General features: G+C 36.3%; 1 pseudogene across 1 annotated transcript; it reads left to right on the forward strand.

Annotated features, from left to right (window-relative positions):
• Positions 1 to 14,815: 14,815 nt before the first annotated feature.
• LOC145138351 (dynamin-related protein 4C-like) lies at positions 14,816 to 17,124 on the forward strand (annotated as a pseudogene). Its single transcript, XR_013721455.1, has 2 exons — positions 14,816 to 15,472; positions 15,554 to 17,124. The product of XR_013721455.1 is annotated as a dynamin-related protein 4C-like (transcript).
• Positions 17,125 to 17,540: the final 416 nt, after the last annotated feature.

Consider the following 17,540-nt stretch of genomic DNA (forward strand, 5'->3'; position numbering starts at 1 on the left):
AATCCTATAACCAGGATACCGATCTAACCGATCACGAACATAGCAACCATCCTATAACCAGGATACTGATCTAACAGATCACTAACATAGCATAATCCTATAACCAGGATATCGATCTAACATATCACTAACATAGCAACCATCCTAAAACTAGGATACAACTCATAAGGGGCCAGCCTTGGTGCCTTAGACCCTGTTGATATAGTGAGAAGAACTCACCTCACAATGCCGAACTGTAGTGATAAGATCGAACTCCCGAATCACTGTCACGAACTCAACCACCTATAACCACCATAGAACCAAGTCCATTAGAATCCCAAATTACCAAAATACCCTCAAAAGTCCAACTGGTCAACCCTTGGTCAAAGTCAAAGTCAACAATTAATGTCAACAGTCCATGTTGACCCGACTCATTAAGTGCAGCTAGCAACTCGTCAAGTTCCTTAAGAACTTAGAAATCACCAAAACCCTAATTGATTCGCCGAGTTTCGAACCAACTCGTCGAGTCCATGCGTGTCCAGATGTCGGGGAAAACCCTAACTGACTCGTCGAGTCCTCTTACTGACTCGAAGAGTTCATGCAGAATCAAATACGGGCAATCTTCATCCGACTCGCCGAGTCGGCTATGCGACTCGTCGAGTCCCTTCAATCCATTCCTTATCCAGACGTTTTAAGCTACCCCAAAGCTCCAAAATGCAGATCTTACCTCCTAGGGCATGGTTTCCACGTAAAGTTGCAAACTTTACGTGCATGCATGGTCCTAAATGCCAAAACCAAGCTAAGGGAAAGGTTTAACCCAAAGAGAAAAGCCCAAGCTTGATAAATCAGATAACTAATGGCTATAGGGACTTAGAGACGTCCAGATCTGAAGTTACAACTTCAGATCATGACCAATACCTGAAATGGTTCACATATATATGCCAAAATGGCCCTAAACTTAAGCACGAAGAGATCTAGCTAGAAGGAAGTCAAGGTAACGACTTGTTACTGATGTGTGTTTATTTCACTAGTTTTAATCCTACTTTTTAAATATGATTTAGACACAAAAAAGGCAGTGTACCTGTCAATTGGTGGTATAATTAAGCAAGCAGGGTATAAAACACAGGGAACGGTAAATAAACTAACTACTAAATTATCTAAAAAGAAACAATTAATAAAAGAAAAGAGGTTTTATCTAGTTTTGCAAGACTAGAAACTTAAACACTTATCTAACACTTAAACAAAGCAATTAACAGCTAAAAAAATAAAAATCAACTAAATTATCTAAAAAGAAGCAATTAACAGCAATGGATTAATTGTTATTAGCTACCGATTAATGTGATTAGGTTCACGTTCGCTATTGTTAATCCTTAGAAAACAAATTAATTCAAGCAGTGATCAAGTGATTAAACTAATAAATTTCCTAGTTTATTGATTCAGGTTAAGTAAGACTTGTAGTTAGCTAATCAAATTACTAATTTAATTAACCTCTTGTTGATGGTTCGTCACACAAGCTCACACATTAACTTACCTATTTTCTAGTTAACCCTAGTTTCACGTTCGCTATTCCTAGGCACATAACAATGTTTTCACATAAATCATACGAGATAAGCAATTAAGAAATGTTCATGCAGATTAATATACTTGTTAATTAACAGAAAATAGTTGTTGTTAACACATAAGGTTCTTCAACAAGCTTAACAAAACAAAACTCACCAAATTCAATTAACCCAACCACAAAATCAAACCATAGTCATAAATTCATCTACCCTAAACAGTAGATATGAGTTTTAGCTCATGATTATAGCAGAAAGTAGCTCAAAAACTATATCTAATAGTTCACACATAGTTCAAACAAAAGATTAAGTAAAGAGTAAACTTAAGTTGCCTTTGATCTTCTCAAAATTGAAAGCTAGGGTTGTTCCACGAGTTCCAGAGCTCCAGCTGCACCTCTAGTCGCAATTTAATCCCCAAGGGTTCCAGAGAAAAGTTTGGTTTCGGGCAATTGACTCCTATTTATAGATTTCTGAAAACAGAGGCCACTCGCTGAGTCCAATAACCGACTCGCGGAGTCCCTCATTAAAAATCCGTGTACGGCATGGGCTTCTATTTGCTTCGCGAATGTTTGTGTGGACTCGTCGAGTAGGCATCCAACTCGCCGAGTTCTTCATGATTTTGACTCTTTTTCTTATTTCTTCAATCCTCGAGCTCCCGATTGCATTTCCTGCTTCCTTTTGCTTCCGAGCACATATTTTAGGCTGAGAATACAATTTAAACATAATTAAGTACCTTTTGTCCATAAATTGCAATAAATTAGCCAAAAAGTATTAAAATTCTATACGAAATATATAGCTAAATATGCACATATCAGTTACCTTCAAAATGATGCCAAGAGGAGGTAGAGTCAGATCCACAATCTTTAATTTGCTCCAAGCTCCTTAGACTCCAAACCTTCTTCACAAAACCACTTTCCAAGCTTCTTCACACACACAAATGGAGGGTATTCGAGATTAGGGTTTTCTGGACTTAAGGGGGACGGTAAGGGAGGCTAATGACCGTTTAAATAGGGTGCAAAACCCCAGAAATTAGGGTTTCATTTTCCAACTCCTACTCGTCGAGTCAGGGTCCTCCGACTCGCCGAGTAGGTCCAATAATCCACGCGGGCTAACTCGCCTCTACACGACGAGTTGGGGCAATCAACTCGTCGAGTAGGTCCATAAGCATGTATATAAGGTTTTAAAACTTATACCTGGGAGTCAGGGTGTTACATGATGCATCTTGCTTCTGAGTTGAGGTGTGTGTGTGTGTGTCTGTGTGTGTATTTTCTCGTTTATGCAGTGGAGAGAAAAAAGTGGCAGTAATAAGAGTGGTTTCAAGGGTACCAGAGGTGGCTAATAGAGTTGATGAAGGTGGTAGTCGGGAACGATGTTGATGGTAACAATGGGAATCTAGGGTTTCTCTAGAGAAAGGAGGAAAGAAACATGATTTCAAAATTGACAAAACTGTAAAAATGGTCCCTATGGTATGCATTTTTTTATGAGGTTTAGTCCAAACCTCGCTTTTTTTTGCTTCATGGTCCTTTTGAGGTAGTTTGTTTGTGGAATTAGTCTCTGTTAAACTTGAAAAGACCAATCTATCCTTTTAATTTGTTTTTCTATTTTCTTAAACATTCTTCCCTTTTATTTAAATTTTTAAAATTAAAAACAAATAAAGAAAGGGCCCCACCTCTCTCTCTCTCTCTCTCTCCATGTAAGATACCATCATTGAACACATGAAGATCCAAATTCATTTATCAAATTTAAATCCAACTCCAAACACATTAACCAAATCAATATAAAATTCAAATAACCAAAACAAATGGTGATCTAGTCATAATCGAAGACAGAAAAAAATTGAAATCTTCGAAGAAGAATCGATGTTGGAAATCTGGGTATTGACGAAGATGGAGGTTGAAGATGATCATGAACACAAAATGAAATTAAACTAAGAAACCCAGATTTGAATCTGTCAACTTGTTACATTTCCTCTAATTAAATTAGACCTAACTTTTAAAAAATACAGTCAGTGAATGAAAGTCGAAAGGTACAACATAAAACTCAAACGAATTAAATGCAAATTTGAACAAAATTCAATCTTTGAATGTATGTTCATCGATGTTTTTAAGAACCTCTGTTGAGAATAAAATCCGAGATGACGAATGCGGAATATCAAGAACAATCAAGAATCAATCACCAACATATGCAAGTAATCTGATAAAGGTTTTTCTTGTATTGATTATGAGATGAACGTACAGAGAAAAATCTAATCTGGTCAAAAGCTTACACCAAAAGTAAACCTAATGATTATTTATAGGGAACAATAAATATCTACCATAAATATAAAATAAATGTCTAATATAAAACCAATGCCTTAGAAGAGCTCGATTAAGAACTTCTACTGTAAAGGCATCGTAGGGAATCATAAAATGATTAACCCTAAAAAGGTTTCCCTAAATAACCAAATATGTCAAATCAGTTTCAATATCTCAAATACTCAACAATCTCCCCCTAGATGTTGAAACTGATGAAGATCACGATTTCCGATCTTCTTGGCATTTCTCCCCCTAAATTGTGATATTCATCAACACATGGGGTCTTCAAAACGAGAGAAATAGAAATAATCTTCCAAATACGAACTCCCCCTTGAATAATCATCACTCCCCCTTGAATATTCAACAAATACCATGGAGAGAATCCGGAAAGTTAAGAAGAATCACCAACAATCTTTAAAACCCGTCAGATATGATGAAATAAATCCCTTTAGAATAAGCCCATTTCTCAAAAATTAAAACCGGAAAAATAACAAAAATTAGTTTTGTATTTTCCAATATTTAAATTTGGGAAATCTCTAGAAAAGTCCTAAAATTTTACCCTAATTTACGAAAAAGTCCCAAACTAAATTTTGTTTACGAAAAAGCATGAATTACCGGTAAAAATGGCGATTTGAACCCTTTTTTCCGGTTTACCGGTTTTATTACTTACATGTTTCACTAAAGTCCCATTATTTTACCCTAATTTGCGAATAAGTCCCAAAATAAAATTTACTGATGATTTGGCCCTTTTATCTATGTAACATACATTTTACCGGTTTCATTGTTGACCCGGACGCTTAGTCATTAAATGAGATGATGAGATGGATATGTTGAGTTATATAATGTTATGTTTAACATAAACTTTGTATCCTGATGTATTGTATATCTTTTTAGAACATAAAATGCATCCAACGAAGACTATAATAATTACATAAACTAACAACAACTGCGTTATTTTTTACGTTTATAAGAAATATCAAATTGTCTATCTAATCTTATGTAACCCAATATATCCATCTCATCAGACATCAACTCATTTTCTGCCATTTTTTCTTGGAAACACACATTTTATTCGTTTCATTGCTGACGTAGATACATAGTCATAAATGAGCCGATGAGATGAGTATCAAATTTTATAGTAAATGTGGCATTATATAATCCATCGTATTCATCTTATCAACTAATTTAATGACTAGGTGTCAAAGTCAGCAATGAAACCGATAAAATGTATGTTACATGAAGAAAAGGGCCAAATTATGAGTAAATTTTATTTTGGGGCTTATTCGCAAATTAGGGTAAAATAATGGGACTTTAGTGAAACATGTAAGTAATAAAATCGGTAAACCGGAAAAAAGGGGTCAAATCGCCATTTCTACCGGTAATTCATACTTTTTCGTAAACAAATTTTAGTTTGAGACTTTTTCGTAAATTAGGGTAAAATTTTAGGACTTTTCTGGAGATTTCCCTTTAAATTTAGACAAAAGAATAGAATAAGAAGCAATTATTTTAGAAGGGTTTGAAAAGAATAAGACCAAAGAAAATGATAAGAAATGAAAATATTTTGGAAAGAAGGGGTAAAAGTGGTAAAATCCAAAAAATTGTAAAGAGTTTTGGATTCTGGGATAAAAACTGATAAGTTCTAAAAATATAGGGACCAGAGTTGAAACTTTAACTGATCTATAGAACACGCATCTTTGACTTTCAAAATAAATTGAAGTTGCCAATTTGTTCAAACACAGAGGACCGAAACTGTAAAGTAGCTGAAGATTCAGGGACCGATAGTGTAACATGATCTTTCTTCCCCACTTAACTTTACCCCTGATTAAAAAGAACGCCTGTAACTCGTATACTCAATAGGAATGTTTGTAAACAAAATCCACAAACACCGATTCCAACCAATCCCACTTATACATTCGTTTCGAGAATAAAGATGTGAATCCAAGCATAGGTTCTGGAGACGAATCCGAGTCCATCGATTATACCCCAAAGCGAATCTGATTTCAAACACGAACCCAATCACCGGTTCGCTATGAATCCCGATTGACACGTTCGCTGCGAATTAAATCCATAGTCCAAATGTTCCCTTTTCGATCTGAACACAGTGATCGTTTGTGAGATGCGAATCGAGTCAACTGGTTCGTTTAAACGCCGATGATACCAGTCCATTGACTTTTCAAAGTCAAAATTAAAGAACGATCGTATCAAATCCAAACAACAACACCAAAGAAAGTTCCGATCGACAGAATAGCATCGTTCAGATTTCAAATTTTGCTTGAAATCCGATTCCAGATTCCCAATCTTGAATTTCTAAAATCAAATGTCGTTTTCTTTTATACCGACTGTAAATTCCATCTCCGATTAAAAATCCAATTCCGATTCGTTTGATTTGCAACTGTGAACCATCGAACACGAACCTGTAGATGTAGATGAGGAAGCGAACTTAATCCTCTCGCTCCAAATCAATTGTTCACAGTTCCAATGCGAATCAATATCAACCACGAACCTAAATATTCCAAACTCTGAAAATTCGTGGGAGAAAACGAGAGCGAGCCCAGATTCCAATCGTTCGCAGGTTGTCAAGCCCCAAATCAATGTCGATGCAAATCAGTGTGACCCTGAAAGCGAGCATTACAAGCACCGAATATACCAACAACAAACAGTCGAGTCAGAAACCGGTCTTAATTTTGACTTTCGTTAGGAGATAACTGCAACCCAGAATCCCAGTCCCGATTCCTAGACCATTCGTAGGTAAGTTCATTCATATTGATTTTGACTTCCAAGGTTGACCAGTAAAAGCGAGTTATATGCTCAAATCATTCCGATAAGTTCCAATTTCGATTTCATTCGATCGCATTACACTTCCGATCACGAATCCGATTAAGATCGTAATCCCAATTTTGACTTTTTCTGGTTGACCAATGTTCGTTCCAATTGAAGAAGATAATCACACTACCACAGTCAGAGAACGTTCGTGGGAGAAGAACGAGTGGTTAGCAGCGAAACCTTCCAACCCAAATTAACCTTTTGAATTGCCGATGCGAATCAGAGTTTCCTTGTGTGCGAGCAATACAAGCTCCGAATCCGACTCCAGCCACTGATTCGCTGTGAATCACGATCAACAAACATTCGCAGGTTGAAGATTCGCGGGTAAGTCTGATTCGTTCATAGTTAACCCCGATTTATAGTCAATTTTGACTTTTTGGGTTTGACCATTCAAATCGAGATACAGTGTAGTTCATTCGTTCACCATCAGTTCATCATAGGACTTCAAGATTTGCATTCAACAAACATAAAATCGATTCTCCAAAGATCGATTTCACTCAAGGATCATCAGCAATTTCCAAGTTCGACATGAATCAAATTAATAATCATGAAATCAAATTGACGATAAGAGCAGGAACGAGAAAATTGATGAAAAACAAGATCTTGGATTAAGACAAACAAAAATAGATTCTTGAGAATTGATGTTCACACGTTGAAACCATTAACCTCAGACGATTAACAAAAAAATCATCAATTGTAGATTTAGAATCGAATACTGAATGAATGAAATCAATTGCAAGTGACGCATACAGGACCTTGAGATAAAATTGGATATGCGGATCATGAACAGTGGAAGGGCCACAAAAAAAAATTATACGCATGGATCCAGTTAGTTCAAAACAAATAACTAAAATCGATTGATTTTTGGATTAAGCGAGCAAACAGATCCAATATGACCAGAAGAACGAATCTGATTGAAATAATACCAGATGAACAGTAGATGAAGCATAAATTTCCATGAACAGTAACTTGAACAGAATTTTGATTCCATACCGCCAAAACACCAATAATCTTCAATATATGTGCAGAAAATCACCAAATCAAGAACCGATACTTTAAAAATCAATAGATATTCAAAGACCTGCTCTGATACCACTTGTTGAGAATAAAATCCGAGATGACGAATGCGGAATATCAAGAACAATCAAGAATCAATCACCAACATATGCAAGTAATCTGATAAAGGTTTTTCTTGTATTGATTATGAGATTAATGTACAGAGAAAAATCTAATCTGGTCAAAAGCTTACACCAAAAGTAAACCTAATGATTATTTATAGGGAACAATAAATATCTACCATAAATATAAAATAAATGCCTAACATAAAACCAATGTATTAGAAGAGCTCGATTAAAAACTTCTACTGTAAAGGCATCGTAGGGAATCATAAAATGATTAACCCTAAAAAGGCTTCCCTAAATAACCAAATATGCTAAATCAGTTTCAATATCTCAAATACTCAACAACTGTAATGCCCGTGTTTCTAGGCTAGACATTAATATTGACTTGATAGTCTAGGTTAACCTTTGTGACTCATTTTGGAGAAATGAAAAAGAAATTATGTGAATATTATGTGTTTTATGTGTTTTATGCTTAATTACTAGGAGTTAAATAATTAAGAATAAAAATGAGCGTCAAAAATAAATATTAGATAAAGCCGATATCTATTAAGAAAGTTGTAGTGGTCGTAACAAGGATTACGGATATATAAAGAACGCCGAAATCCGAGTTATAACGAAGAAGTTATAACCTGTCGAAGTTTCGCGACAAAACCGGCACGGTGCCAAATGACGTAAAAAGTGAGTTTTTGATAAACTACTTTTTAGCCTTAGTGATCTAAACGAAACTCGTAGTGTTCGTTAAACCGAGAGTAGGTATAAAAAGAACGTCCAAATCTGACTTCGTATGAGGAAGTTATGATTTTTCGAAGTTTCGGCTTAGCAGTAGACAGCTAAAAACTCGAATTTTAGATCGAGTGATTTTTAGCCGACACGACCTAAACGAGAATCGAAGGTCTCGTAAATAGTAGCACAACGGTAAAAAGTCTGACAAAAACGGACGTCGGATGAAGAAGTTATGAATTTTTAACGGATTTCCTGTCCCGGTCTGTTAAAAATAATAATATAAAAATTAAATTCAAAATTAGCCGACGAAGTCTAAACGGAAGTTGTAGAGCGTAAATTTACCTACGCGTGCATATAAAGAACGTAAAAACCGAAGCTCGTATGCAAAAGTTATGGATTTTAGAAGTTTTTGCACAAAAATCGAGAAAATTCGCATAGTCACGTTTTTGTCATGTCACCTTCGCTTAGAAAGTGCCACGTGTCCGAAATTGGTGAGTCATGCGAGCCACGTGTTGCCTTCCCTCGCATGAACAGTAGCCGCGTGTCGCACAGGTGTCCGAAGAAGCCACGTGATCCTCGCATGCAACCCACGTGATCCGACCCGCGTGTAGGCTTCTGATTCGACCGAGGAGGAGGCCCAATCCGAAGCGAGCATCTGTCCGAACTGAGGCTGCTGACCAATCCGAAGCTCGCAGCTGGTCCGAGCCTCGCACCGCCTTAGCCTCCGAACCTCACAGATTGCGACGCGTGTCTGCTTCTCGCTGCTTCGGGTCCGAACCTCGGGCCTATATATAGAAGGCTTGCGAGATCTTCCGGGTACTTTTGGAAAATTGGCAATTTTGGCCCCTTTTTCAATATTTTGGCTATTTTCACATCCCCCGAATCCCCGGTATCGATTATAACCCCCGAAATACGCCACGAAGTGCCCGAGAAGCCCGAAAAATTTATCTTTTCGGTTTCGAAGCCCGACCCTTTGCAGAGCCCAGTTTCTCAATAAAACTCCCGGTTTTATTAGAAACGATCGTTTTAGGAAACGAATTGATGCCCGATTTTCATTAAATCAGGTGAGTGTGTAGTTACTTTCACCTTACACATAGATATGAAGTATTTTATATAAAATACGTGCTGTGTGAATATTTATTGTTTGTTTATTTGAGTTGGATGTTAAAGGTGTGATTTATACATGTTTTTAAATAATTTAAACTGTATATGTATTTTTATCTACAAAAATGTTGGGTAAAACATGGGTAGATGAAATAATGGGTGTGTGATGAAAGGTGAGTTGGATAAAGGAGATGATTAGTAATATTGATCATAAGTTGAGGGTGAGTGGTGAAAGGAGATCATAAGTTGAGGTGAGTGGTGAAATATGAGAAAAACCCTTACCCAAACGGTGACCCCCGTCATTCAACAGAGTATGGATGACAACCATGGACTATTCTAGATGGTCTGTGGAACACTAGCAGGCTTGCAACCTGTAAGTGGGTGAACTATATGTTCATAAGGTGTACTCTAAAAAACCCATTGACATGTATGACAGGGGTGAATACTGTCAATAATACTGTCAATAAATAAGAGCTATGAATTTAGCCCCTATTGTATAAACCCTGGTGATGGTGTGACCTTGTGCCTATTCCTTATGATGAATCCTTAGGAAGGAGTGATAGTTGAATCTTAGGGTAAACCCTTAAGAAATTAATAAGATAATGGGGTTGGGGTAATTTGGTTGATTGATTGATGTTTAAGTACAATAAATTTATTTATTGTGGGTTGAAAACCCTATATGCTCACCAGGCTTCCAAGCCTGACTCACTCAGCTTTTTATGATTACAGGTAGTGGACCCCAAGCATAGTCGGATGATGATGATGAGTGATTTATGGATTATAGGCCAGTAGTTATAAATAACTGTTGTAAGGCTTATAATGTCTTGTTTATGCTTTTGATCTGTATCGGAACATGACATCCCGAGGTTTTAATATAAAAGGAAATTATATATTTCTTAAAGAAAGGTTTTGACAAACTTTTATCATGTTTTGTTTTTGGGGACCAATTCCGCAACATCTTCTAAAAAGATTCTCTGATTTTATTTTAAAAAACATAAATTAAATCGGTCTTTTCTGGCCGAGAAATTAGGGGATGTTACAACAACCTCAAAACCCAGAAAACACAAATTCCTCTCAACTGGGAGATGAAAAGAAAAGCGCAGAGGAAGTGGTGGATCCAGATGTTGAAATGGTGGATTCCCGATACTACATAAGCAAAAGATGGAGTGGTGTCGTCGCTTTATTTGGTAGCCATCCAACCGACTATATATACCTTCTGAAATGGGGGATAAATCAATCAAGTGATTGGATTTAACACACATACATACACAGGGGATGCATTCTTTTTTTCCTCACCAAAATCACAGCAAAACATTTGGGTTTTTTTGTTCGTCTGGTGAAAGGATGAAGAAGTATGAAGAAATGAAGCGAAACGGTTCAGGTGAGCACCGAAACCCCTACAATCTTCATCTCTCCCTTTATTCTTCATTTTACTCCTCTCCCTTTCACTTTCACTTTCATTTTTGAAATAATCTTGATTTTGGGGATGAAGATAGAACCTTTCATCAAGCGTTGGCTGCAGATCGATTTTCATTTATGAATTTGAAAGATGAAGAAGAAAGGGAGAGAGGAAAAAGCAAGAAGCTCATGTGTCACACCCCCAAACCTGAATGGCGGAAACGTTCGGGGGCGGAGGACGTCATGTACAGTATCATAACAATTGAATAGTAAAGAAAGTACACACCACCATAATATATATTTGAAAAGTTTACATGATTGTTGTATTACATGTTTCAAAAGTCAAATACAATATGATGTTCCAAAAGATGTTACTAACGCTAGAGCATTAGTCCCCAAAAGCAGTTGCTAACCTGATTTAGCGATTCCCTTAGAATACAAATTATTTCAAAGAAAAAGTGTCAATATTTAAGTTGGTGAGCTCATAAGTAGTTATTTGAGTAAATGCATGCCATTCTAAAGTCCGCGTTTGTTTTCCAGAAAATCCGATATTTTCTTATTAGTTGAATGGAATGTAGTCTTAGTACCTTAAGACAAAAATTGTATAAGTTATTTTACTTAAAGAATGACGCTTTGAAATAAATAATCGTATTTGTTTCCAGAAAGTTAAATTGTAAATCGTTTACTTGTAAAATGATGATGTTTATCCCGGAAAATCCTATATTTTCCATGAGTTGAGTTGTAGTCTAATATGAATCAAGACCGATGTTTTCTTATAAAATAAGTATTGAATCAATGTTGTATAAAATGAATGTATTGAACCAGGAAAATCCTATTTGTTCCTAAAGTTGAAAAGCAGTTTTAAATGTCCAATACTGTAACTTGTAAGTAAATATGTCATACTTAAAATGATGATGTATAGTTTTATTAATAAACAAAACTATATGAAGCTTGTATTTTCACGTAAAAATAACTGTAATATTTCTTTTCCCGTAAAAACATAATACCATAATAATTGTCTATCATGTGAGTTTTCATAACCGTACTAAGATGAATTTGCCTGCAGCGACGTTCTTCAGACGTCGAAACGTTATGATATTTGTGACCCCGCGGACTGTAGCTAACAGTCAGGGCGCGGGATCATCAGTCCCGTATAGATCTATACACACTTATCACGTTCTCCGGACGGGAGACTCTGGTTATAAAACAGGGCTTTCTAGTGGTACCTTGATAGGTATAGTGAAGACGAATGTCTCACGGATTCTCAATTAAGTCACGTATTCTTAAAATGTATATGAGTGATTTCTGAAATGATTACTCTTTCTACAGTGTTGACAAAGGCATAATAATGAGTTGTATTTTCGTGTACAAACGTAATGTTATAGTTGAAATGGTTACTCTTGGTATGATGTAGTATGCAAACATATAAATAAAACATATTTCTATTTATAAAACATATTGTATCCCATGAGGGTAAAGTTGCGATGTATGATGTTTTGCATGTTAACAACTCATATGATAGTTATAACAACAGTATGAAAAGTATATCAAAAGATTGATGTTTTTCGCACGAGTTTAACCGTGTGTTTACTTGTATTCCCCCCCTTGAAAGTGTTTAAAAGCATTTAAAATTGTGGTGATAGGGGTATGAACTCACTTGGTAGAAGTGACGATTTGATGAAAACGATGTTTAACTCGGGCAGCACTTCGACTGGAAAGAAGTCGATTTCTCAGAAATCTCGGGTCTTCGAACTTCCTTTAGTGCTTGGATATGAAATCGGGGCGTCGGGGTAGTCCCGAGAGGGTAGAAGTACGAAATTCGGGAGAGAAAGTAATGAATTAGCAACCAAAACCCGGGGCCCTCACATCATATTTATAGGGTGCATTTTTGGAGCTCACGTCGTGAGCATGGAGTGGCTCACGTCGTGAGTTCGATCTTATCCCCTTACGTAGACTCGACGTATGATAGCCCGACTCTGGCACCCATCAGTCACCAGCTCACGTCGTGAGCTTCTGGCTCACGTCGTGAGTTTCTGACAGCGTGGGGTTTCGTGTTCCAAATTCGGAAATTCATATCTCTCGCATACTAGTTCCGTTTTTGACGTTCTTTATATCCACGCGTAGGTGAGATTATGCTCTACAACTTTCGTTTAGACTCCGTCAGCTAATTTTGACTTTATTTTTAATATTATATTTTTAACAGGTCGGGACTGGAAAAGTCCGTTAAACATCCATAACTTCTTCATCCGTCGTCCGTTTTCGTCTGTCTTTTTACCGTTGTACTACTATCGTCGAGAGCTTCGATTTTCATTTAGGTTGCGTTGGCTAAAAATCGCTCGATCTCTATTTTGAGTTTTTAGCTGTCTACTGCTATATCCGAAACTTAGGAAAATCAGAACTTCCTCATACGAAGTCAGATTTGGACGTTCTATTTATGTACGTTTACGGTTTAATGATATCTACGACTTTCATTTAGATACCTAAGGCTAAAAAGTATTTTATTGAAATTTCGTGTTTTACGCTTAACAGTGTTTTACCGGTTTTGTTGCAGATCTTCGATTGATCATAACTTCTTCGTTATAACTCGGATTTTAGTGTTCTTTATATTTCCGAAGACCTTGCCACGATATCTACTACTTCATTCAACCCAAATAAGATTTTAGAAAAGTTAAATTTTGACCTAAATTTGACTGGTGTCACATCATGTATACTCAAGTTAAAGACTCTTGAAAGGATTCCGTGACAGTGACTATGGGGGAAGTGCGGATGATCAGGTTATACATTCAATCTCGCATCTGGGGATTTTGAGAGAGAGAGAGAGAGAGAGAGAGAGAAGGTGGGCCCTCTCATTTTTTAATTATTAAAATGAATAAATAATAATTAAACTTAAAAAAATGAAATTAAAAATAGGAAATAAATACCAAAGGGTATTAAAGTCATTTCAGTTTACCGATGGAACAAATCCGCAATGAAACTAGCTCAAAAGTACCATGAAGTTAGAAAAGTTGAGGTTTGGACTAAATCTCAGAAAAAGTGCATATCAAATGAACCATTTTTGCAATTTTGTCTTCAAAATTTTAATGCACAATTAACTTGCATATCAATTTTAGGAACCGAAACCACATATGTGAGATTTAGGGAGAAGAAAGTAATTGCCAAGAGTAAGCTACGTCAAATAAGTAGGAAAACAATAACAATAAGAGGATACATGTCATTTTTAGAAAACAAGTGAAAAAAATTGAAAATTATAAAAAAAAAATTACAAATGACATATTTAGTATTCTTTTATTAGAACATCCACAATATATAGTTTAATGACAAAGTTGAATGAAATGACATGTCTAATGGACATTCATTAATTTAAACTCTACTATTTTGGACATTTAATAGATATGGAATTTAATAGCCACTGAACTCTTCAAAAAAACATTTTAACTATTCAAAATATATTTCATTAAACTTTATAAAGTTTAATACATTGCAAGAAAATTAATGTAGAGTTATATAAAAAATAAAATGATGACATGTCAAGATAAAATAGATTAGGATAAAATCGATTTAAATAAAAAAAATAAAAAAAATGAAGAATTGAAAAATCAAACCGAGTTTCAATCTATTCCGGTTTCTAATCGAGATAATTAACACGTCCCTTAAATCACTAACTTTCAAAATAAACATTATAGTTAATTCTTTCAAGTAAAGATAATTTCAAAGGTTTTTTTTTCAAAAAAAAAAAAAAGGAAATTGAAAATCTTCAAATATGATTCTTTCTGATTCAACAGGTTTACTTTTCCTATAAAGCCTGAGAACGATTTGATATTCTAAACACGTACACGATTCCTCCCACTAATTGTACTTACTCCACTTGCATTTCCGGCAGCAATGGCGGAAAAGAGCAACACCATGGTTCCAGTTTACAACAGCACCAAAACAACCAACGGCGGTGAGGTACTACTTCTTCCTTTTACCGAAGATCACAAACCGCAGTTTCCGCCCATCGTTTCATCTTACAACGATAAAATACGTCCCATTCTTGATGCCGTCGACAAGCTCCGTCGTCTCAAAGTCACCCAAGAAGGCATCCCTCTTCCAGCCATCGTCGTTGTTGGAGACCAGTCCTCCGGCAAGTCCAGCGTTCTAGAGTCGCTTGCCGGCATAAGTTTGCCGCGTGGACAGAACATCTGCACACGAGTACCTCTGATCATGAGGCTTCAAAACCATCCAGATCTTGTCCCAGAACTCCTTCTGGAGTATCAGAAAAAATCGGTTACAATCATGGAAGAAAGCCAGATTTCGGATGCCATCGATAAGGCCACCGTGGAGATAGCCGGAGATAATAAAGGGATATCAAATGTACCCTTAACTTTAGTCGTCAAGAAGAATGGTGTTCCAAATCTCACCATGATTGATTTGCCCGGAATAGCTCGGGTTGCTGTGGGTGATCAACCGGAAAACATTTACGAACAGATTTCAGGTATTTCGTTTATTATAAGTATTATAAATCTATGCAGACTAAAAATACATGTGCTTTATAATTACTTTTTGAATCTTTCAGATATGATAATGGAGCATATTAAGCCAGAAGAGAGTATCATTTTGAATGTTCTTGCTGCAAATGTTGATTTTGCAACATGTGAATCGATTTGCATGTCACGACGTGTTGACAGCACAGGACAAAGAACTTTAGCCGTGGTAACCAAATCCGATCAGTCGCCGGAGGGCTTACTTGAGAAGGTAACGTCAAATGATGTCAACATCGGACTTGGCTATATCTGTGTTAGAAACCGGATCAAAGATGAGACCTATGAAGAGGCTCGAATGCAAGAAGCCACTCTTTCAAACTCACCCATTGTTGTCCAAGATGGACAAGTCCATTATAGGTATTCCTGTATTGGCACGTAGACTTATGGAAATACAATCAATGATCATATCAAAATGTTTACCGGACATTGTCAAGAAGATCAATGAGAGACTTAATGCTTCGGTTTTGGAACTCAACAAGCTACCCCGGATTCTTACTAGTATTCCCGATGCAATGGCTGCTTTTTTGCAAATCGTTGGGTCCTTAAAAGAAACGTTTCAAAAGATCTTGATTCGAGGTGAGCTTGAGTATGATGATAAAGAAATGCATTGCAATGCTCGATTGGCTGAAATGTTGGATGAGTTTTCAGAAGAACTCCACAAGAGTGACAAAATTTCTGAAAATTTTCTTGTTGAGGAGATGCTGGTTTTGGAGGAAGCAAATGGGATTCGGTTGCCTTTTTTTCTCTCGAACTCGGCGTTTCTGTATTTGTTAAAGAAGAAAGTGAACGATGTCTCTGATTTGCCCATTAGTTTCTTAAACAAAGTATGGGGTTATCTTGAGATTGTTTGTGCTAGAGTCTTGATGGATCATTGTGGGAATCATCCACAACTTCTTCCTTCCATAAAGAAAGCATCTTTGAATGTGATGTTAAGAATGAAGGAGAAGTTGGTGGAAAGGGTTTTTGAGATGATTGAAATGGAAAAAGTAACAGATTACACTTGTGACCCCGATTTCATAACTTCTTGGAACAAGCTAATGGGCAAGCGTGATGAGTTTTTGAGTGCAATCACCGATGATTATTCATTTTCAATGGAAGGTTGTCCTTTTATTGGCATCACACATCTAGTGAATGTTCCAGCAACCAAAAGAGATCAAGCGTTCGACTTGAAAATGAGGATGATGGCTTACTGGAAGATTGTTTTGGGAAGAATGGTGGATGGGATAGCTCTTGAGCTTCGGTTTGTGATACAAAAAATGGTGAATAGTGAGTTGGAAAAGGAGATTGTAAATGAGGTGATGGTGCGTGGTGGTGGTATGGAGAAGATGCTGGATGAACCTACTTCGGTGGCCTCAAAGAGGGAGAGGCTCCAAAAGAGTATCGGTTTGCTCCAGGAGTCGAAACAAATAATCCAGCAAGTCATGGATGGTATTTGAATGATAAGTGGTTAAAGCTTTAAGTACGGCAACTAATCATTTTGTTGCCATGTTTGGTATTTAGCTGATTAGGGTTTTATTATGGGATTATAGGTATTAAGCGTTTTTAGTAAATGGATCGTTGTATCTATCTTTATGGTTATGTATGTGTTTTTGGTATTTTTGAACTTAGTATGAAGGTTAATGCTTAAATGATCTTTGTTCTCCTGTGTTCGATCAGTACTTATATATTCTTTTTAAGAACATAAAATATAATAAGATTTTGTAGAAATATTTATTGAAAATAACTAGCAAAAAGCTTGCGACTCTATTTAAAACAAAGCAGCAAGAAGCCAACAGTGAGTACATGGAATTATATTTGGTTCTTTTAAATCATTTAGATATTGGGCCAAGGATTTTTAAACTTACCTCATCAAGAAGCAAGTAAGGAAAACTGAACAGTGGTGACAAAATCAAAAAGACAATTCTCCAAAACTAGTTGTGTACCCTGTTGGATCTAGAGTATGGAAATAGAATCGAAAATATATTACTGAAAAATTAGGATGCTACTATATCACCATCCTTAAGGATAATTAGCCTAGAG

This window comes from Lactuca virosa, chromosome 9, assembly GCF_052849685.1.
Source record: "Lactuca virosa cultivar CGN04683 chromosome 9, Lactuca_virosa_CGN04683_v6, whole genome shotgun sequence".
In the NCBI taxonomy this organism is placed as follows: domain Eukaryota; kingdom Viridiplantae; phylum Streptophyta; class Magnoliopsida; order Asterales; family Asteraceae; genus Lactuca; species Lactuca virosa.